The 24,518-nt window shown below is 38.6% G+C and overlaps 1 protein-coding gene and 1 pseudogene across 5 annotated transcripts in view; one reads left to right on the forward strand and one right to left on the reverse strand.

Annotated features, from left to right (window-relative positions):
• Nucleotides 1–24,518, reverse strand: part of Akt3 (AKT serine/threonine kinase 3) — a 286,122-nt gene that overhangs the window by 176,083 nt on the left and 85,521 nt on the right. The window lies entirely within an intron of this gene.
• Nucleotides 8,288–9,466, forward strand: LOC105943731 (annotated as a pseudogene).

The following is a 24,518-nucleotide window of genomic DNA, read 5'->3' on the forward strand; positions in this document are numbered from 1 at the left end:
TAACTTCCTGAACAACAACTGCATACATAAAAGTGACTTTATGATTCAAGAAGACATGCCCTGGCAAATGATTTGGTTGTTCATTACAGGAGCTTTCAGAAACACTTACCCATTCAGTGTACAGGATCAACTGCTTATAAGATCCTTTGTCTCTTGTAGTGGTGCAGAAATGCACATATATACATATATACCCCTATAATGACAGATGTTACACCATTGTTTGGTTTACAGTACACAATGTTGTATTTAACACACAAAACACATGTATAAACAAAAGTTGAAAGAAATAAGTACAAATGATTTTATCCTAAACAGTAACAACCCAGATTATAATTTTCTTCTTTATGTTCATTTTTTAGTTTACCCCAACAAGAATGGGCTATTTTTTTTAATATTTTTATTTATTTATATGAAGAAGTGAAGATGAGCAGATCAAGGTCTCCTGCCACTGCAAACAAAAACCAAATGCATGCAACACTTTGTGCTTCTGGCTTTTTGTGGGTGCTGGGAAATCGAACCTGGTTCATCAGGCTTTACAAACAAGAGTCTTTAACCAGTGAGACATTTCCCCTGCCCTAAGAATGGATCATTTTTAAAATAAGAATAAAATAATTTACTTTTGCTTTGCCTGTTTTGTTTTGTTTGGGTTTGGTTTTTCATGGTAGGGTCTCACTCTAGCTCAGGCTGACCTGGAATTCACTATGTAGTCTCAGGGTGGCCTCGAATTCTCAGCAATCCTCCTACCTCTGCCTCCGAGTGCTGGAATTAAAAGGCATGTGCCACCATGCCGGGCTTTCCCTGTATTTTTTTTTTTAATGTTTTGTTTTAAATTATTTATTTATTTATTTGAGAGCGACAGACACAGAGAGAAAGACAGATAGAGGGAGAGAGAGAGAATGGGCACGCCAGGGCTTCCAGCCTCTGCAAACGAACTCCAGACGCGTGCGCCCCCTTGTGCATCTGGCTAACGTGGGACCTGGGGAACCGAGCCTCAAACCGGGGTCCTTAGGCTTCACAGGCAAGCGCTTAACCACTAAGCCATCTCTCCAGCCCTCTCTGTATTTTCAATATTTCGCTCTATTTAGTCTTTCCTACAAGCATTAAAAAAATATTTGTATTACTTATGTTACAAATTTTAAAATTTACATATAAATATCTATGGCATTAAAAGTTATCCACTACAACTCAAAATAAATGAGTATAATACTTTACAGTAGGTATATATTAATGTTGTGATAACATTTCATGGTTTTCACTGCCCATAAGTTAACTGCCACGACAATATCAGAAACAAGGCCATAGAGAATAATCCACAAGAATTCATAGAATACTTTTTTTCTTTCACCTAACAGCAGGAACTGAGGACACAAGAAGAACTGAAGATTTAATGAAAACCTAGTCACTTGTACTGTCGTTCACAAATGAGTAACAGTAACCAAGGTGAGCCAAAGTTGCCTCTGTAGATAGGCCCACTTCAAGCAGAGAAATACATAGCCACAGACTTGGAACTAGCAGCTATAGATAGTTAAAAACCAGTGAAGAGGTTATAATTTAAACTCTCTTTACCAAAACTAGTGTTCTGCAGAGAAAAAAGAAGGAATAAGAACTAGAAACATGAGAGACAATTTTTATATAGCCAAGTATTTCAGTTCGTAGAATTATCACATTTGTAAAGCAAGTCCTCATACCTCTTCTTAGAGCAGCATCTTTTGAGTCAGAAAGCTCTGGGTTATAATCCTCATAGTGAGAGAGAAATTAGCTAGGAGAGGGAGCCCAAAGAAGAAACCCAGGACTGCCTGCTTCAGCAGAACCAGAATTCAGCCTTGGATCTAGTCTGCTCTCTCATCTCCCACTCCTGAGCCCAGATAAGGTTTCTTTCTCCCCCTACTCCCACCCTCAGATTCACCTGAGCCTGAGGGTGAAAGCCCACCACAATAATATTATAAATAGATCCTTACCAGGTCGGCAATGCCTCTTTGGCTTTTCACCTCTCCTGAACATCCAGATCCCTGCTCTGGTAGGTCCCCCATCCTGTCAGCCCTACTGGGTTGAAACGGGGGACACAAATGGGCTCCCTAACCCCTCATGCCTTATACATGGCAGGAACTCTCTGTAAATTCTCTTCTTTCCTTCCTTTAATAAAGTCTCTCTAAGTCTTCCCCTCTGGTCTATGGATTTAATTCTTTAAATTCATAAGACAAGAATCCAGGTATCCTAAATTTGTTAGTACACTGGCACATTAGTTTACTGACAAGAAATCCCATTAGAATACCACACAGTTTTTCTATGAACTAAATACTTCCCTAAGCCTCAAGATACTCATTTGTAATTTTAGGATAGCCTAAAACAGAGTATTTTCCTTTAAAGGATGAGATAAAACTGGAAGACATTTAGTGAAATGCTTGGTCTAACAATTGTTATTTGCTTAAACTATATTCATTTACCACCTTCATAACTTTTTTTGTTGTTTGTTTTTTGAGGTAGGGTCTCTGGCCCAGGCTGACCTGGAACTCACTATATAGTCTCAGGGTGGCCTCGAACTCACGACGATCCTCCTGCCTCTGCCTTCTGAGTACTGGGATTAAATGCATGCACCACCATGCCCAGCTGCCTTCATTAACTTTTATCACATCCACATGCTATCTACATAATTTAACATTTTTTATTTTATACACACACACACATACATGTTTGCACATTTTCCAAAGTAAATTGAGCTTCATCTTAATAACATTTATCAGTGTGTCAACACAAAAGACACAGCTCTCACTTCAAAGGGGACAAAAAAGAGATATTTTATTCTGGAGCCAAATATGAATGACCATGGCCCAGGAACACAGATTTAGGTTACTCCAAATTCCCCGTCCCAATGTGTTAACAACTTCAGGAAGGTTTTATAGTTACAGAACAAAAGAAAGTCATAAATCAAGGCACTTTTCAAATTACATTGGCTGACCATCAGGAAGGCAGATTATAGCAAAACAGACAAATCTCTACATAGGTCCCAGATGTTATCTGATGACATTCTTAGCCCTTGGGTTGGTAGAAGCTGGTGGTAAATCAGTACATTCCAAAAAGGATTACACCTGATCAACTGACAGTTACGTGGATGTTAGGTCAGACACAGAGGAGAAAGTAATTTGGCTCTGGTCTTGCAACATTCCATCTCTCTGTGACCACAGGAGCTTTACCCATCCATTTGGCCTTGCTGGAGGTAGGTGCAGCAGATATGGTGCTTTTCTGGGAACTTTAGCTCACAAGTGAAAGGCTGGATATAAAAACAAAAACCATGTATGTATAACACAGAACACTGACCCACAATCAGCTTGGAAACAGCCAGAGGAGCAAAACCACATGCTCTTACAAGAAGAAGCTCAGAATGAACAAGCCTTCAGCAACAGTTTCCATCACCTGTAACTTCTGCTCATGCTTTCCACTTGAGACCCACAAATCTGCTGATACTCAGACCAGTGAGTGATACAAGATGCCAAACTAGCTTCCATATGATAACAGCCTCCAATGAGGACACCTGAAGTCTTACCTACTATAAAACTCTGCCCCTCTCTTGCATGGCTTTGATTCTCAAATGGAGGGAAAGTAACTCGCTGTCTTCCCTGCTATGCAAGCTCTAGCCAGACTTTATCTTCATTTAGATGGCCTGTGTTGATTTCCACACCATGAGAGTGCATATTCCTTAGGCTAGTCATATTCTTGTTATATATAAATTATAAATTAAAAATGTGGGCTAGAAAGATGGCTCAGCAGTTAAGGTGCTTGCCTGCAGAACCTAACAACCTGAATTCAATTCCCCAGGACCCACATAAAGCCAGATGCACAAAGTAGTGTATGTATCTGGGAGACCATTAGCAGCAGCTTCAGGCCCTGGCATGCCCATTCTCTCTGTCTCTCTTCTATCTCTTACTGCTTGCAAATGGCTAAAAATTTAAAATGTTCCTTTTTGTGCCACCTAGAATCTCAAATGTACTAATACTCAATGAACTACATTATACCTAAGTCAAAAGACTGTAGCCACTTTTAGAATTCTCAAAGTCAAACTGGCCAAAAAAATATAGCCTCGTGAGATGTCTTCTTTTCTAATCTTTCTAAAAAGTGTTTTCTCCACAAACATGACCAAGTCAGAATTTGTAAGGTCTTACAGTGTTCTAGGAATGTTGCTTTCAGAGGAAGGAAATCATCCTCAAACCTCAGGAAGCTAAGTTAATAACTATCTGTTCACAACTTTGCTGGGAGCAAGCTTGGAAACCCGTGTTGACGCAAAAGACACAGCTCTCACCTCAAAGGGGATAAAAGATAGTTTATTCTGGAGCCAAATATGAGTTACCATGGCCTAACAAGACAAATTTAGGTTAACCCCAATTCCATGTTCCAATGTGTTAACAATTTTATGAAGGCTTTATAATTATAGAACAAAAGGAAGTCATAAATCGCCATGTGTGGTGGCTCATACCTTTAATCCCAGCACTTGAGAGGCAGAGGTAGGAGGATCACCGTTGAGTTCGAGGCTACCCTGAGACTACATAGCAAATTCCAGGTCAGCCTGGGCTAGAGCAAAACTCTACCTTGAGGGCTGGAGAGATGGCTTAGCGGTTAAGCGCTTGCCCGTGAAGCCTAAGGACCCCGGTTCGAGGCTCGGTTCCCCAGGTCCCATGTTAGCCAGATGCACAAGGGGGCGCACGCGTCTGGAGTTCATTTGCAGTGGCTGGAGGCCCTGGCGCGCCCATTCTCTCTCTCTCCCTCTATCTGTCTTTCTCTCTGTGTCTGTCGCTCTCAAATAAATAAATAAAAATTTAAAAAAAAAAAAAAACTCTACCTTGAAACACCAAAAAAAAAAAAAATCATAAATCAAGGCACTTTTTAAATACACTGGCTGACCATCAGGTAGGTATGTTATAGCAAAGCAGAGGAATCTCCACCAGAGGCCCAGATGCTATCTGATAACATTCATAGCCCTCGGGCTGGTGGAAGCTGGAGTCTGTTCTTGCATTCCAAAAAGGATTACACCTGATCAACTGATTTTTAAAATACTTTTTGTTCATTTTTATTTACTTACTTGAGAGTGACAGAGAGAGAGAAAGAGGCAGATAGACAGAGAGATAGAATGGGCACACCAGGGCCTCCAGCCACTGCAAAGGAACTCCAGACAAGTGTGCCCCCTTGTGCATCTAGCTAACGTGGGACCTGGGGAATCGAGATTCCAACAGGGGTCCTTAGGCTTCACAGGAAAGCACTTAATCACTAAGCCACCACTAAGCCATCTCTCTAGCCCACACCTGATCAACTGATAGTCACCAGGATATTAGTTCAGACACAGAGGTGGGCAATAAATGGCTACTGAGAGGCTAAAGGTAGCCCAAGGTAATCTGGCTCTGATTTGCAACATTCCACCTCTCTGTGATCGAACCTTTATTGTCCATTCAACCTTGCTGGAAGCAGGTACAGCAGTCACAGCGCTTTTCTGGGACACACCTGAATGTATCTGAACATTCTGGATGAGGGAAAGAAAATTGCCACAGCCTAATAGAATTGGGAAAAAAATTATTTATTTATTTATTTGAGGGAGGGAGACAGAGAGAGAGATTGGCAGATAGAGAGAGAATGGGTACATCAGGGACTCTAGCCACTGCAAATGAACTCCAAACACATGTGCCAGCTTGTGCATCTGGCTTACATGGGTTCTGGGGAATCAAACCTGGGTCCTTTGGCTTTGTAGGCAAATGCCTTAACTCCTAAGGCATCTCTCCAGCCCCTCACAGCCTTTTAGAAGGCCTGTGATACTTATTTGCAGGAACCATATCACAAAATGTAAAATGAGTTCTATATATTCCTATAACAAAGCAACTTAAGAATCTGATACAAAGTTAGACTATAAGGAAATAAGACAATATTTTGATTTCTTTGCTTGCAGGATAGATGCATATGTCTTAAATATACACTATCTTTTTTCTTTAATTTTGTTTATTTTCATTTATTTATTTATTTGAGAGCAACAGAGAGAGGGAAAAAAATGGACACACCAGGGGCTCCAGCCACTGCAAACGAACTCCAGATGCATGGCCACCTTGTGCCTCTGGCTTATGAGGGTTTTGGGGAATGGAGCAAGCTCCAATCAGGGTCCTTAGGCTTCACAGGCATGTGCTTGACTACTAAGCCATCTCTTCAGCCCTAAACTATCTTTTTAATTCGTCTTCAGTATGGATTGAGTTAAGCTACCCAACAAACTTGGATGTCTCTCAGTCTTTGGAATTATTACTACATATGTCAAATGTGTTTAGTAATAATTAATAATTAATAATTTAGTAATGTTAATAACCACAGCTTCTAACCAAGATATCTGAAACAAGGGTACATAATGTATATACAAGGAGGTTGTCAAAAAGTTAAAAAGAAAAAGAAATCTGAAGCATGACATTAATGATGACTTTGCAGAATTATTAGGTAACTGACACTGGTTCATTAAAAAGAACAGCAAAAAGGTTTGTGTACTGGTAATGAAAACTTAAGGTCAGAAAAGTAAAGAATACCAAAAAACAAACAGTAAGTATTCTCAACAACTATATTGTGACTCATCTATTGTTCTGTGCTTTTGCCAATCAGTATTGTTATGGTTCTACAAAGACTCCAGTGCACCAGACTGTAGCTAATTATGTATATTCAAGTGATTAGCAAGCACTTGTTGCCTCTTTCACACCACCCTCTAAACAGCAGCCTTTGAGAGGAGAATAGACTGCAAATTTATTGAGAGAACACTGTTAATCCTTTGGGGAGAATGTAAATGTAAACAGGACTCCTCAACATCAAGGTGCTTTGACAACAACAATCATCTGCATAAACACATGCTCAACAACAAACAGGTGTTCTGTTTCACAACTATCACCATTTGATGCTTTCAAGTAAGCACTATGCACAAACTGTTAGAAGTACTTTAAACCAGCTTCAGTTACTATAATGAGCTGCTTTCTACACTTTTACCTGTTCAGTATTGTTCTGTGCCAAGTCACGTACTCCAGGTAAAATGACCAGTTTAGGACTTTCACTCTTAAAATATCCTATGGAGCTGGGAGTGGTGAAGCACACCCTTAATCCCAGCACTCCAGAGGCACAGGTAGGAGGATTGCCATGAGTTCAAAGGCCACCCTGAGACTACATAGTGAATTCCAGGTCAGCCTGGCCTTGAGTGAGACCCTACCTCAAAAAACAAACAACAACAACAAAAAGATACCCTATGGGGACAAATTCGATTCAGTTTAAACTAATTCCATCAGAACCTTCTCCAAAACAGCCCAAAAATACTAAAAAACCAAAAATACTAACCATAGAACTTCTAATTTTGTTAGCAAAACATACATTAAGACAAATCTTTTTCAAAATCTGTTTAGTTTTGTATCAGAAGAGACACAAATTATTATAGAATTGATTGAATGAAAAGAAAAAGGAGATTATTCTAAAGTCTTCTGATTAAAGATTGAGTAAAATGGAGTGTTTCATAATTGCAACAGACTACATAGCCATTAAAAGGTATGGGCCTATCAACAGCTAAAGTTATAACTACGTAGCACGAAGAGTACAAAAACATACTACTGAATGCAATAAATTTCTGGATGATTAAATGTAAAAGCCAATCATTAGAAACAAATATAAGCTGCCAAATCAGTATCTATATAACTACAAATACAAATTATAAGATCAGAATTTTCAAGTGCACTGGTAAACCATAGAAATTAGAGAAGTCAAATATGCTGGAAAAATTTGGAAGGCTTTAACTTCAAACATCCAATCCAGTAACAGACACACTGTCAATGTACCAATGAGCAAGATTATGTCAGCCCTGTGTGCCATGGATCTGCTGTACCTAAACAGCCTCTCTGAGTAAACTATATTTAATCAGTAAAGAATTCATCAGTAAGTCCACTAACGTATCAGTAACTAAAGAAATGTACAAATGAAAAATCACAAATAAATCAAAACCATAGAATGTTTACAAAAAAATGAAAACTAGAAAATGATTAAAATCATGTCATTCCATCAGCTAAAGAAATGTTTTAAGGGTCGCACGCCCCTTCCGGCGCGGGGAGGCCGCTGAGGATCGGGCGCTGCTCGGGCGCAGCCGCCTCCAGCGCTGCAGGATGTAGCGCCCGGGTCCGCGGTGTCCCCGAGCACAGGCATCCCGCCCAGCCTGTTTGCCACCACAGGAAGATCTCTGCCCCCTGGACCTGGGAGACCCCCACCCTTTCCCCAAGCTGAAGCTACAGGGTATTGAGACATTAGCAAGATGTCTTCCCACAAAGCATCTGCGGTGGCACAGGGCAGCGGGGCTCCTGCCAGCAACAGGGAAACCGACACACTGGAGCTGGCAGAACTGGGACCCCTGCTGGAGGAGAAGGGCAAGCGGGGGACTGCCAACACCACCACCAAAGCTGAAGAAGAGCAAACCTGCCCAGTGCCCCAGGAAGAAGAGGAGGAGGTGCGCGTACTGACACTTCCCCTGCAGGCCCGTCATGCTGTGGAGAGGATGGAGGAGTTTGTGTACAAGGTCTGGGAGGGTCGTTGGAGAGTCATCCCGTATGATGTACTTCCGGACTGGCTGAAGGACAATGATTACCTGCTACATGGCCACAGACCACCTAGGCCCTCTTTTCGGGCTTGTTTCAAGAACATCTTTCGCATTCACACAGAAACTGGCAATATCTGGACCAATTTACTCGGTTTTGTGCTATTTCTGTGTTTGGGAATCTTGACCATGCTCCAACCAAATGGCTCCGCTGCAGGAGAAAGCAGTTTTTGGGATGTTCTTTTTGGGTGCAGTGCTCTGCCTCAGCTTCTCTTGGCTCTTCCACACTGTCTACTGTCATTCAGAGAAGGTTTCCCGGACTTTTTCCAAATTGGACTATTCAGGGATTGCTCTACTCATCATGGGGAGCTTTGTCCCCTGGCTCTATTATTCCTTCTACTGCTCCCCACAGCCTCGGCTCATCTACCTCACCATCATCTGTGTCTTAGGCACTTCTGCCATCACTGTGGCACAGTGGGACTGGTTTGCCACTCCTAAGCACCCTCAGACAAGAGCAGGCGTGTTCCTGGGACTTGGCTTGAGCGGCGTCGTGCCTACCATGCGCTTCACCATTGCCGAGGGCTTTGTCAAGGCCACCACTGTGGGCCAGATGGGCTGGTTCTTCCTCATGGCTGTGATGTACATCACCGGAGCTGGCCTTTATGCTGCTCGCAGTCCTGAACACTTCTTTCCTGGAAAATTTGACATATGGTTCCAGTCTCGTCAGATTTTCCACGTCTTGGTGGTGGCAGCAGCTTTTATTCACTTCTATGGCGTCTCCAACCTTCAGGAATTCCGTTATGGCCTAGAAGGTGGTTGTACTAAAGACTCCCTGCTCTGAGCTTTCCCACCTGAGGGGTGGAGAAGGAACTTCCCAAGTGCTTTTAAAAAATAACTTCTTTGCTATAGAAGAGTCTGGGTTGTTTGTTTCTAGAAGAAACCTCTTATGGAATTCAACACCAGTCAAGCTTCAGCTCACTTTCACAGCCACGGGGCAATGAACTTTCCATTTTCATTCTCTGCCTGGGGAAGGTGTGAATGGTCAACGCAGCCATCCCCCTCCTCAGTGGTCACCTTCTCAACAAGGCAACTACTGGTCCTTCACAGACACACAACTTTGGAACTCACATTGAAATTTTCCCCCTCCAACCATTTTGGGAAAAAAATTATGGCCTGCAACTCTTCATAAACTATATTTGTTTGTTTATCTTGAAGAAAATATCCCTTCCTTGCCCTTTTCCTTACTTTGTAACCTGGCTTATAACAAGCCATCATTTTTGTAGCACACTTTTCAAAAACAATTATAACCTATTCCCATCTTTCTAGGGCCTAGACCTGCTTACACAGCAGGAAGAGGAAATCCACCAACTTTTATATACCCCAGCTAATCATGGAAATATGTCCAGACTTCAGATAACTTGAGTTTTGATCTTTTTTTTTCTTAGCAGAGTAATGTAAACTTTAAATGGGGAAAGATATTTAATATTTAATACTAAGCTTTAAGAAGAATCCTGCTATTGTTGCTATGTATCTTGATACAGAGACTATGATGATAATAAAAGAAGGAAAAAGAAAGAAATGCTTTAAATATAATCTTAGATACTTGAAATTTTTAAGAACTACTCATTATGAAGAACAAATTTTCAGTGTGGGAACTGGGGATCAAATGCAGGATCTCACACATTCTAGGCAAGTACACTATCACTGAGTTGCATCACCAACAATATCTTTTTATAGCTAGAAACATATTTTGTTCTATTTTTCCCTCACTAACATTGTCAACATTTCTTCACTAGTGGAGAGCATTACAGCCTAACCAACAACAAACCTCAGCAAATAAATGGCCAAGTCTGATCATCACTAATATTATCAGTTTTTATTATTACTAATTGTTCAGCAATTTTTCACCATTTTCTATTACCCTGTGCTACAGAAGTAGGCAAAACAATCATACAAAAAACAGGACGTAAAGTCAATTAGTGTGTCAAAATTCAGAATTTCTGAAAAGGAAATTGGGAATGAAGATCTGAGATAGTGCTATGGGAAAATAAGTAGAATGAGAGTAAAATTGAAGTTGAAAATAAACTATTTCAAGTATTATTTAAAAGTGATTATTTGGGCTGGAGAGATGGCTTAGCGGTTAAGCGCTTGCCTGTGAAGCCTAAGGACCCCGGTTCAAGGCTCGGTTCCCCAGGTCCCACGTTAGCCAGATGCACAAGGGGGCACACGCGTCTAGAGTTCGTTTGCAGAGGCTGGAAGCCCTGGCACACCCATTCTCTCTCTCTCCCTCTATCTGTCTTTCTCTCTGTGTCTGTCGCTCTCAAATAAATAAATAAACAAATTTTTAAAAATTATTAAAAGTGATTATTTTCTTTTGATAGCACTAAATGTAAACATATCCTAAATTACAGTGGTCCTGGAGCTTGCCATTTTTATGAACATCAGCTAATTTAGGGTTTCTGCTCCACTATGAGACTGGGATTACAGACACACATGGTCATGTCCAACTATTTATATGGGTCTGCGGGATCAAATTCAAAGTCTCTTGGGTCTCCTAAGGCCCTCATGCTTGCACAGGAAATGCTCTTAACCATTGAGGCATCTCTCCAGCACATTCTTTTTACTGTACAAATAAGAAAATCTAAGGGCCAGATTAAAAAAAAAAAAAATTGACATGGGGATGGAGAGATGGTTTAGCAGTTGAGCAACTGCCTATGAAACCTAAGGTCCCTGGTTCAAGGCTTGATTTCCCCAGTACCCACGTAAGCCAGATACACAAGGTGACTCATGCAATCTGGAGTTCATTTGCAGTGGCTGGAGGCCCTGGTGTGCCCTTTCTCTTTCTGTCTCAGATAAATAAAGAAAAAAAACTTGAGATGAAGATAAAATATGAGTGCTATAGTCAGGTTCAGATGGAAATATCAATTCTGCCACTTACCAGTATAACCTCCATAGCATTAATCTTCCTGAAACTCCATTCCCTTCATTGTAAAAGATAACAGGAATTCTCACAAAGTAAAACTGTTGTAAGATTTGCATTATACAATCATTAGCATTTAATGTAATAGTAATCATTATATGTTATAAATTATAATCATGAATCAATACTAGCCATAATAATCAACTCAACCTTCAGATGTTAATACAATTCAGGACAAAGAAAAAACAAATGGTGTCAAATGTCTGTGCTTGATCCTCAATGGTACCGGAATTCACCAGGAAAAAAAAAAAAAAAACTTGAGAAAACAACACGGATAGCACTACTTTGTGCTTAAACATTTTTCAAAAATGGGCTAGACAAGCCGGGCATGTGGTGCATGCCTTTAATCCCAGTACTTGGGAGGCAGAGGTAGGAGGACAGCCTTGAGTTCAAGGCCAGCCTGAGACTACATAGTAAATTCCAGGTCAGCCTGGGCTGGAGCAAGACCCTACCTCAAAAAGACAAAATGGAGCTAGACAGATAGCTCAGCAGTTAAAGTTGCTTTTTTACAATCCTGCTGGTTCTCTTCTCCAATACCCATATAAAGCTAGAAAGAGTGTCACACATGCAGAAACAAAACAATGAGAGACCCAATTTCAAAAAACCCTGTACCCTCATAGTAGGAGAAAAAGATGATAACATCAAATTAAAAGCAAGACTAAAGGAAAGAGGGAGAGGATATGACAGAGAGCAGAGTTATGAAGGGGAAAGCGGGAGAAGGGAGGGAAATACCACAGTTTGTTGTCTGTAAGTATAGAAGTTGCCAATAAATATATATTTTATATAATTTTTTTAAAAAAAAAGGAACTTGGAAGAAAAGGATAAATGACCCAATACCCCAAGGTTTTTCTATGACTTCTGACTTCCATGAGTGCACCACGGAGAACATATATATACGCATACACCATTACACACACACACAATTTCTAAAAAGGTATTTCAAAACAAAACAACACAAATGGGGAATATGGTACTATAGGACAATTTTAAATTAATTAGAAACCTCAGAAAATACTAAGTGTTAAGATAAAGGAATGGATATATTAGTACAAAAAAGGACATATGCTGCTTTAAAATAAGAACAGAGGCATCAAAATTTTGTAAATTTCATTTACATTACAAAAAAAACATGATGGAAAATGGAGCTTCAAAGGGGAAGGTGGGAGAATGGAAGGCATTACCATGGGATATTGTTTACAATCATGGAAGTTGTTAATAAAAAAATTAATTAATTGAGAAAAAAAAACCTCAGGGCTGGAGAGAGGGCTTAGCTGTTAAGGCACTTGCCTGTGAAGCCTAAGAACTTATATTCAAATTTCCAAGAGCCACGTAAGCCAGATGCACACTGACACAATATGCAATGTCAGGCATGCACACACATCTGGAGTTAATTTACAGTGTCTGACAGCCCTGGCGCGCCCATTCTCTTTAGTGTAAATGCACTGATACCCATAAGCAGCATAGGTAGAGGGCTAGGGAGATGGGTCAGGAGTAATGTGCTTCCTGTAAAGCATGAGCACCTGAGTTATGATCCCCATGTGCAAAGACAGACATGGTATATGTCTGTAATCCAAGCACTGGGGAGGCAGAGGCAAGGAATCCCTGGAAATTACTGGCTAGCTAGTATAAGTGAATTGGTGACCTGTAGGTTTAATGAGAGATAAGGTGAAAAGTGATTTAAGCAAAACAATCAGTGTTGACCTCTGGCCTCCACAAAGACTCACACACACATAAACATAACCACAACATGCATACACACAAATGCACACACAAACACTATCTCTGAGCACAAAGTAGTTACTTTCACTGTCTCTTCCTCACAAACTACCTCCAGCCTTGCACATCTATTTGGTCTTCCTCAAAGATAAGATTCCTTACCTACCCCTACTCACATTGACCATGGAAATCTCCCTTCAGAACTCAAGTAAGCTTTTCAAAGTCTTTCTTGATGTTGCAGGTAGAAAATGCATGAGCTAGATAAGTCACTTCATTTCTCTGTGCTTCAATACACTCATTCACAAAATGGTAATAACAGTGTGTGTTACACCTTGTAATAAGTAAGATAAATTCATGTAAAGTACCAAATACAGTGTTTGGCACACAGTAAAATACTCAATAAAGTACTGCTGTTCTCTGACCCCTGAACTCTAGATAAGAGCTCCTTCAACTACCAACACTACTTCCTTTTCTCATTTCCCATTCTGTGCCACAGCATTTACCAAATGTAGGTTCCATTATATTTTGCTAAGGAAGAAATTAACGTAAAATAAAATGAAAACAAAAAAGAAAATAAAGGGGAAAATTGGTACTCAAGATAAAAAAGGAAAAAGAGCCAGGCGTGCTAGCGCACACCTTTAATCCCAGCACTTAGAAGGCAAAGGTAAGAGGATCGCCATGAGTTTAAAAAAAAGGGGGAAGAAAAAATATTTCCTTCAGACATTAATAAATTTTACCTCTCATTTTAAGGACTATTGGGTCTATAAAGATTCTGCATTAAACCTAAGACAAGTATGAGAGACTACTATAAGAAATCACAGGGCTACAATGAGAATACTTCATTTTAAATCAGATGTAGGATTAGTAGCAAAAAAGATTTCTCCTCCTAACCTAAGAATAAACAACACATACAAACTGATTAAAGATTCCAAACCGCTGAAGTACTCTGGCCTTTTCTTACAAATTAGCTGTTCATTTTGAATGCAGAATAGCATTATGGCCAGAGATTAAGATAAACTAATATACTCCAATTGCACCAACTACATCTACAGCCCAGAGAAGTTAAACAGAAGAAAGCAACAATGAATAGACTCTTCACCAAAAAAGAAATGTTTGTTTTTGCAGGTTAGCGCCACCATTTTTTTTCAAATTTGCATCCTAATAGTTCTACTTGGTCTCCCCATTATGCAACAGTTCTTTACAATACAGCCGGCTACCCTGACAACTGGGTTCCCTTGCCAAAGTGGCTTTGTCTAAATCCTAAAGCTGTGCTTGGCTTTGCACTGAGCCCAGTGGCTGCCTGTGATCTGAATGCCAATGAAGAGTACAGGCCCTGTTGTCTAACAAGCTAAAGACTAAAAGATCTCTTCAGGGTCAACCAACTGTCTTGACTACTTTTATAAGCTTAAGAAACTAGAAAATAAAGCTAAATATATTTCATTTCTTAGGAGGACAATAGAGGAAAAGTACTAAATGTTTAACAGATATCAGACACTTCAGAGCTTTGAAGTAACAACTGGGTCTAAGAAATAGTTTCCTCTTTTTATTTGTTTATTTATTTTGGTTTCTCAAAGGAGGGTCTTGCCCTAGCCCAGGCGGCTAACCTGGAATTCACTCTGTAGTCTCAGGCTGACCTCAAACTCACAGCAATCCTCCTACCTAGACCTCCCAAGTGCTGGGATTAAAGGCATGCACCACCACACCGGGCCTATAGTTTGCTCTTTTAGATAGGAATAACCTTAATCATAACCAAAACTTAAATAAAGAAGTTTTATATTTTTTAGTTTAAAATTATTAATTTCCATATTATTAAATTTGAAAATGCTTAAAGAATTTATATACTAAAATTATGTTAAGAGGCTCAGGTACTACTTTCTACTTCATAATTGGCTAAAGGACATGAATAGACAATGACAAAAAAAAGACAGCAAACCACTACACTGTAACCTTGGGGCTCAGGTACAAACTAAGAAATGAAGAAAGTGACAGAAATTAGCAAGTATGTACTAAACAAACATTAAAAATACTAAAAACAAAATCTTGATGGTAGAATTATTTTAACTAAAGTATTTTAGTTTAAATGATCAGTGAAAAATCATATGCACTGTTTTGTTTATATATCTGAATTTGCTATTGAGCAGCTATTTATTTCTTCAATATTTAGAGTTCAAATGCTGCTTTTTCCTTCCTTCTAACTAATTCACCACTCTTTCTCCTACTTAATAAATGTCATATCCTATTGGTTTTACCTTTTACATTCTCAAATTCAGCTACCTTCCCCAGCTGCACAACCTGAGCTCAGACACATCTCACTGGATTCCTGGGCTATTCTGACCAAAATAACCCAATATACGCACAATATCATATGCAAATATTTTTTTAAGTTTTCGAGGGCTGGAGAGACCGTGTAAAGGTTAAAGCTTTTGCCTGTGAAGAATAAGGAGCCTGCCTCGATTCTCCAGGATCCATGTAAACCAGATACAAAAGGGGGTGTATGCATCTGCAGTTAGTATGCAGTGGCTAGAAGACTTGGCACACTCATTCTCTCGGCCCCTCCCTCCCTCCCTCCCTCCCTCCCTCCCTCCCTCTCTCTCTCTCTCTATCTCTCTCTCCGCCTTTTTCTCTAATAAATAAATAAAAAAAAATTTTAAGTTTTCTAAAAGCCAGACTTTAACAAAGAGAAAATTAATTTGAGTATATATATATTTTTTTTTCAAGTACATTTAAAGTATTACTTCACCATGTAATCCATAGAAAAATTTTAGATTATTTCTTTTTAATATGTTCATTCATTTACTTGCAAGGAGAGAGAGAGACAGAATGGGCACACCAAGACCTCCAGCCACTGCAAATGAACTCCAGATACAAGTGCTACCTTGTGCACTTGGCTTACGTGGATACTGGGAAATTGCAACTGGGTCCTTTGGCTTTGCATGCAAGTGACTTAACCTCTAAGCCATATATACCTGCAGCCCCAGATATATATATTTTTTTTATTAAATTTTAGCTGGCTGTGGTGGCACATGCCTTTAATCCCAGCACTTGGGAGGCAGAGGTAGAAGGATTGCCATGAGTCACCCTGTGACTACACAGTGAATTCCAGATCAGCCTAGACTAGAGTGAGACACAACCTTGAAAGAAAATATTTTTTAAATATTTGACTCTTTAATATTTTCACTTATTTGAGAAAGAAAGAAATAGAAAGAGGCAGATAAAGAGGGAGTGAGAGAGAGAATGGGTACACAAGGGCCTCAGGCACTGCAAATGAACTCCAGACACATATACTACCTCATGCATTTGGCTTTGCATGGGTACTGGGGGATCAAACCTGGGTCCTTGGGCTTGGTAGGCAAGAGACTTAACTGCTGAGCCATCTCTCCAGCCTGATATTTTACTTTCATATCTTGATTTCAAAATCTATAATGCCTTTTATAACCATAAGAAAGCTCAATTTAGATGGCAATTTTTGAACATCATAAGTAAAATGTAGCCTTACCTAACTAATAGTTACAGGAAAAATATTCTGAATTGAAACTAAATCCAGAATTTGTTCCACAGCCACACCAGCCACATTTCAAGAGCTCAATAGTCAGCCCACAAGTGGCTCAGGACAGTTGCTAAACAAAATAGCTTTGGGTCCTTCAATGTTTGTCTCTTCTATAACAGTCAGCATATTTAACATGCAAATTATTCACATCATCTTAAAGTTTAAAAGTCCTTTCAACACTTCTCTTTACTCTGGCAAAAACCTAAACTCTTGCAATGGTGTCCTAACATTGTATTCTCCTTCCTTTTCCAGCCTACACTAATTCCTCTTTCATTTTACATAGACCCTTTATTCCACATTTTTGAAAACAACGGGCTATCCTCTTTGGTGCCTCTGGCATGTGCTATTAATTCTATACAACAATTCTTCCCCATCCCTATCAACAGGCCACTTCCAGCTCATCCCTCAGCTTTCTAGTTAGGGATCACTTCCTCTTCTAAGAACCCTTTCTGTTATTGTGTTAAACCACCACACAAGAGAAATGGCAGGAACTATGTTGCTTTTGTTTGCTGCTATAATCCTCCTTGAAAAGGTGGTGAGAGAGGGTAGGGAGAGATTTTGAAGGTACACATCAACCATCCTTAGAGTAATTTGAGATACCTTAAGTATGCTGAAGATATGCCTTCAAGTCTGTAGAAGTGCCAATGAGGGAAAATGGGTCAGGAGAGAGCCCAAGAGAGAATAAAAAAAATGTACCACCACCTATCTGCTCCAATAGAACCAGAGTTCAGTGTCTGATCCAGTCTCATCCAATCAGCTCTCGCTCTCTCTCACCCAGCCCAGGTGCCAAACCCCTTCCTGAGCCAAGACCAATCAGCTCTCTCTCAGGCTCACCTGAGCCTAAGGGCAAAAGTCCACCTCAATAAGATTACAAACAGATCCTTACCAGGTGGGCAGACCTCTTTTTGGTTGCTAAGGATGGGATCTAGGGTCTCACATATTATACATAAATACCACAGAAGTGTATTCATTTAAATTTATTAACCAACTTGGTCCTATTTAAGACATTACCTTGTGCTACATCTCGTAGCTCATGTTTTCTACGAATGTAGCAAGAGTAGCAGAAATAATGGAACATAAATTACTTCCTAACTTACTAACTCAGGTTTATTTGGTTTGCTGGAAATTCTCTCTAGAACAAATAAAACTAAGTATAAAAAAATACAAATAAAAACCTTTCCAAAAAATTATTTAGCTTGAGAAAACAATTAAAATGAGAGAAATTTTCAGCTGAAAAGGGACTTCAATCTCCAAAATATTTTTCATCTACTTGGGCTATACCTTGTAGTCACAATATACAGAAAATACTTGCAAAATATAGCACTGTTTTCATAATCTGTATAGTCTGTGTCATGTCTCCCTGAAGTAAAGTAAAATAGAAAAGCAAACTCAATAATTCAGATTATATGATTTATGAAAACTATGGATTCAGATTAACACTAAATACAATCTTTGATCATTAGAAACTCCCTATTTTATATTTCTCCTCACTTGGTAGTATAGCAAGCAAACTTCTACTCTTTTCCTATCATGAACCTATTTCTCTTTATAGGGATATTCTCCAAAATCCAGACTTTCAAAAAGGCAGCAAGTACTGTGCTCACAAAAATCAAGGACACAAAATATTTCAGTGGCTCCAGGGTATCTTTACAAAAGAAAAAAGAAGAAGAAGAAAGCTGTGTAGATCATTTAATGAAATGAAAATATAGTTGGTGAACTTAATAATGCTGCCACAAAAGAGAATAGTTTTAACACAACAGTGACATGTCCACCATAGCAAGGAAAGAGGTCGAAGAGGATAGATATCCTACCTTTTAAATGCTTTAACCAAAAATGTCACATAATATTTGCACTGACAGATCTTGGTCAGATACTAGACATATGGATCTTGCACAATTATACAGAAAGCTGAATAATGTAGGAACACATGGAAAATTTGGACTCTACCACAGAAACAGCTCAAGGAAATCCCAAACTCTGTGTTAAAAGAAATTTGTAGCCCACCGTGGTAGTGCCTGTCTTTAATCCCAGCACTTAGGAGACAAAGGTAGGAGGATTGCCACGAATTCAAGGCCACCATGAGACTACATAGTGAATTTCAGGTCAGCCTGAGCTAGAGTGAGACTCTACCTCAAAAAACCAAAATAATAAAATAATAAAAATATGAAGAAGATAAATCAAACAATGCTACTTCTGGGAGAGATGGCTTAGCAATTAAGACATTTGCCTGCAAAGCCAAAGGACCCAGGTTCAATGCCCCAGGACCCATGTAAGTCAGACACACAAGCTCATTTGCAGCAGCTGGAGGCCCTAGTCTACCCATTCTTTCTCTCTCTCCCTCTCTCCCTCCCACTCTCTCTCGCTCTCACACACAAAAATATTTAAAAAATGCTATTTCTGTTACTGCTGGCAATTTTTAAGATAAATTTAATGCATGAGATATATAAAAAATATTAAAGGATCATAATACTACAGCTTTCTGAATTTTCCTAATATAAACAGCACACTATGTAAATAATGCTATGGTAAACCATCAGAATGTTGAGCTTGGGAGATACCTCATTAATTAAGAATGCCTGCTTTGTAAGCATAAGGGCTTGAGAGAGTCTGAGACCATCTGAGTTTGATTTCCCACTTGTGATAAACAGCTGAAAACATCTGGATATGGCCACTCATGGCTGTAACCCCAATACTTAGGAGAGTAGACCAGAGAATTGCTGAGACTTGTGAAAACTCCAGCTCTAGATTCCGAGAGAGACACCAGTCTCAAGGAAATATGAAGATGAATAATGGAAGAGTACAACTGATGTTCTCTAGCCTCCACATGGGGTGCCTACATGTACACACATGTGTATTACTACACACTACTCTTTAACACCCCACACACAGTACACATGAGCATGCACATGCAAAAAAAAAAAAAAGGTAACAAAATAGAATAATACTATTATAATAAGCCATCACATCCTACCTTTGTAGTTGCTTAGCTCCATCAGGCTAATAGAGTAACTTTCATGTCATATATACTTTTAATTGATTTTGAGCGAGGGGTCATGGCTTCAATTTTTGACATTATATCTATGATACTTACCTATGCTGCTATAAATGCATAGTTTATTCACACACACACTGTTATAAAATATTTCCATTGTGTTTGGTTTTTGGATGTCTGTTTTGTATATCTTGTGTGTGCACAAATATTTTTGTTGGGTATATACCTAGAGAGTGGACTGCATGTGTTCAGCTTTTGTATACACATTGCTAGATTCTTACCTGCAGGTTCTTTGTACTTTCATCAGTTTGTGAGTTCTTTTGTTCTTTATATTCACTAAAGTTGGGATTGACTTTGTTTTAGTAACTTGAATATAAGGCAGTATGGGCTTTTTGGTTTTGTTTTGTTTTTAAATATAGGGTCTCCCTATAGAGCCCTGGCTGGCCTTGAACTCCAGATTCTGGTGCCTCAGCTTCTGAGTGCTAGAATTACAATTATATGACACCATGTCAGAATGGTGTTACCTTGATGACTAATAGAATCGATCACTGTAAAAAAAAATATATTTGCCCTTGATGTGAAGTACTGAAAAAGTCATATGATGCATATTTCTTTTACAAAAATTATGTTTGGCCTAGGGATGTATCTCAGTGGTACAGTATGTACTTAGCATGTGGTGGAAGCAGTGTTTGGTCCCCAACATCTTTCTCAGTCTCTCTATTTCTGTCTTTCACACATACATAGTTATTCTTATGTTAATAAGTTTATAAATTAGATATTATCCAGATATAATCACTTGTCTTATCTCCATATTTGGTAAATTATGAAATTCTTTGAAAAATCTTTTCTTAATTAAACTATGCTGTATCTTTCGAACAGTATCAGTGTTAATGATTTATGTTCTAAGTGTTATTAGATTGATTATTGATTTTTTTAAAGTTAAAATAAACAAATGTTTCCACTAGGACAAAATTAGTAGACACTGTACAGAGCAAAACTTAAAGTTGGCCTGCTTAACTGACTTTATTTTATTTTTATTTAAGTATCTTATTAATTTTTAGTTATTATTTGAGAGAGAGAGAGAAAGAAGCAGGTAGAGAAGGAGAAAAAAAGAGAGAATGGGCAAACCAGGGCCTCTAGCCACTGCAAAAAAAATCTTCAGACACATGTGCCACCTTATGCATCTGGCTTACATGGGTTCTGGGGAATGGAACCTGGGTTATTAGGCTTCTCAGGCAAGCACCTTAACTGCAAAGCCATCACTCCAGCCCTAATTTTATTTTTCTAAAACATCTTTTTTTTTTAATTTATTTTCAAGGACAGAGAAAGAAGGCAAGTGACAGAGCGAGAGAATATGGGCAAGTCAGGGCCTCCAGTTGCTGCAAATGAACTCCAAATACATGCACCACTTTGTACAACTGGCTTTATGTGGGTACTGGGGAACTGAACTCGGGTTGTTAGCCTTTGCAGGCAAGTGCCATAGCTAAGCCATCTCTCCAGCCCCTGATTAACTAATTTTAATTTTACTGCTTATTTACAAAACTACTTCTTTTTCTTTTCTTTTTTTTGGGGGGGGGGTTGGTTTTTTGAGGTAGAGTCTCTCTCTACCACTGTCTGACCTGGAATTACTATGTAGTCTCAAGCTGGCCTCAAATTCACAGCCATCCTCCTACTTCTGCCTCCCAAGAACTGGTATTAAAGGTGTGCACAACCAAGCCTGGCTAGATTCAAAACTAATTTTGAAATGGCTATTTTCATTACCATATGAGACTCTCATATATATATATATATATATATATATATATATATATATATATATATATATATATAATCCTTGTTCACTAAAAATGTATTTTAGGGGCTGGAGGGATGGCTTAGCAGTTGAGACGCTTGCCTGCAAAGCCAAAGTACCAAGGTTTGATTCTCCAGGTCCCAAGTAAGCCAGATGCACAAGGTGGCACATGTCTGGAGTTCATTTGCAGCGGGCAGAGGCCCTGGCATGCCCATTCTATTCCTCCCTCCTTCCCTTCCTCTCTTTCTCTTTATCTGCCACTTTCCATCTTTCCAATAAATAAATAAATATTTGTAAATATATTCTTAGGGCTGAAGAGATGGCTTAGTGGTTTAGGTGCTTGCCTGTGAAGCCTAAGGATCCAGGTTCAATTCCCCAGGACCCACATTAAATTAATTTCAGAGTAAATTGCCTGCCAACCAGTTTATTAATGAGCTAATAAGTCACAAAGTGTCACATGCTTGGCATCTGTCTCCTCATTTTTATTAACATAAAACAGTAAGAGATATAGACACTTTCAAGTTTGAAAAAGGTCACAAAGCAGAACTATGCCTCGAACCTGTGATATCAGTCAATTTTAAACATACTCTACAGAAAGCATGAAGAGTCCAATAATTTCTGCACACTTAATGCTTTGACAATTGACCTTTTTTTCTGGTAAGAATTTTAAAAAAACATATTAGAATAGTGAAAAGGGTGATTTTGCCCTTGACAATCTCAGTAAGTTTTATGAACATGTGTAATTGCTCAGAATGAAAATGAATTAAGAAGAACAGAAAACAAAGAAAGTATCAAAAAATTTCAGCCCTGTGGTTTGCCTCTGGAGAATCTCACAATCATGAAGAACAGGAACATAAGGTGGGGAATCCAGGACAGGAGAGAACAAGTGCATGCTGCCAGTCTGGCTTTAGAGCAGTCTTCAAAGGGATTGGGGAGTTCACCAGCTGCAAAGTTTCTGTATGACACTGTGATTCCACTGGGAGGGTAGGAGACCCTAAATAATGATGTCAAAGGGGTTTTTATATGCCAGGAAGCTATTTCAAGCAAATAAAAATCTTTATTTGCTCCTAATAGGGGTTAAGGCCTTTGGGGATAAGAGACGGAAGGTATAGCTGGATACTATTTAAATAAATGTTGCTTCTGGCACAACAAAGGCATATATTCCTAACAAGGAATATTTTCATTGTAAAAACTCCACAGAAACAAAAAAAAGTTCAATGACAAAGAATGTGAGACTAAAAAGGAAAATTGGAATTATTTCAAGTGAAATTTCATTAATAAAGCATTTTACATCTTATTTGGAAATATTGAGGTACTGCTATATTAAATGTTTTCTCTAAATCAGAATCTGTAACTCACAGTAAGTACTTCAAGAGGGTTTGGGGAAGTAGAATAAAAATGCCACAGCTGAAAGTTTTAGTATCTCCTCTCTTGCTTTAGCATTTCACCACAGCTTACTTCAGCAATTGCAACAATGGCACATTTTGTCCAAGAATCAAAAGGACTTTTTCCCAAGACAATGAAAAAGATAAAAGGAAGGTATCTGCATCAATATAGGTGTGTATGTATATATGTATATAAATGTTTATGTTTTTATAAATGTAGGCCCAAATATTACTAACATATGGTCCTAAAAGGCAACTAAAAAGCAAGTTCCAGTCAAGGGAGAGTCTAGTACGTAATCAATCTTAAAGCAAGTCTTAAGGGAATTTTATACCTATTACCAGTCATTCCAAATAAGGTTATATTTTTTCTTGCCATGTGATTTACCAGTCTGTGTCACAGGTTCTATATTTGAGGCAAAAGGCTGTCTGGTATGTTTTTATGTAGACTAAACAAACAAATATCTTTCCAAATAAAAGTACAAGTATTATAGACACCAATACAACCAAAATATAAATTCTGTACATAAATACAATAAAATTCAAAAGGGATAAATTTATGACGACTTATGTAAGATACAGTAAGTTCCACTTTTGTCAACAAAGTTAAAAATTATTTAAGATAGAGGGCTAGAGAGATGGCTTAGCAGTTAAGGCGCTTGCCTGCAAAACCTAAGGACTCATGTTTGACTCTGCAGGTCCTGTGCACGCCAGATGCACAGTGACACAAGGTCACATACGTGCATAAGGGGCACATACATCTGGAGTTCAATTGCAGTGATTAGAGACCCTGGAGCACCAATTCTCTCTCACACACTCTGTCTCTCACTTTCTCTTGCTCGCATGTGTTTAAAAAAAATGGCCAGTCTGTTGGGCTTGCCTCAAAATAAAAATAAATAATTATTTAAGATAATAATGGGTCACAAATTAAGTAAAAGTAATTAAATGAGGACAGTAACAACACACTGGGCGATATGATTAGGCAAATCACAAGCAAAACATGTGACGTGATTTTTTTTTTACTATAATGATCTGCAATTCAATGACTCTAGCAATATAATATAATCTCACTTCTCTCCAACAAATGAAGAAAAACTGAAATCAGTAAACAGATAAGGGCATAAATATATTTTATAAAATACATAGTGTCCCTGAATATTACTTATATATATTTTTCTGGGAAAATCAACATGCTTGTCTTTTTGCATATTTTCATATTTACTGCAAGTGTGTCCAAAATTGTACAGCTTTGAAAGAACCACACTGAAAAAAGTTGTGGAAAAGCAAAAAGTCTGACATGCTTTCTAAACATGAATCCTACAACACTACTTGTTCTTTCTTCTAGAAGGCAAGAAAGTAAAACTTTATACTCACAGATTAGGTGTCAGCATATAAGATCTTGAATACCTAAGAGATAAACCCCCTTGTTAGTAGTTCTAGTCCTCCTAAGACCAGAACAAAGTTAATAGACAAATAATATTAAGAAAAAAAGTAATTTTACAATATGTATTGTATAATTCCAGGAAATTTAAAGACTTGA

The sequence above is a fragment of the Jaculus jaculus genome, chromosome 1, assembly GCF_020740685.1.
Source record: "Jaculus jaculus isolate mJacJac1 chromosome 1, mJacJac1.mat.Y.cur, whole genome shotgun sequence".
NCBI lineage: Eukaryota > Metazoa > Chordata > Mammalia > Rodentia > Dipodidae > Jaculus > Jaculus jaculus.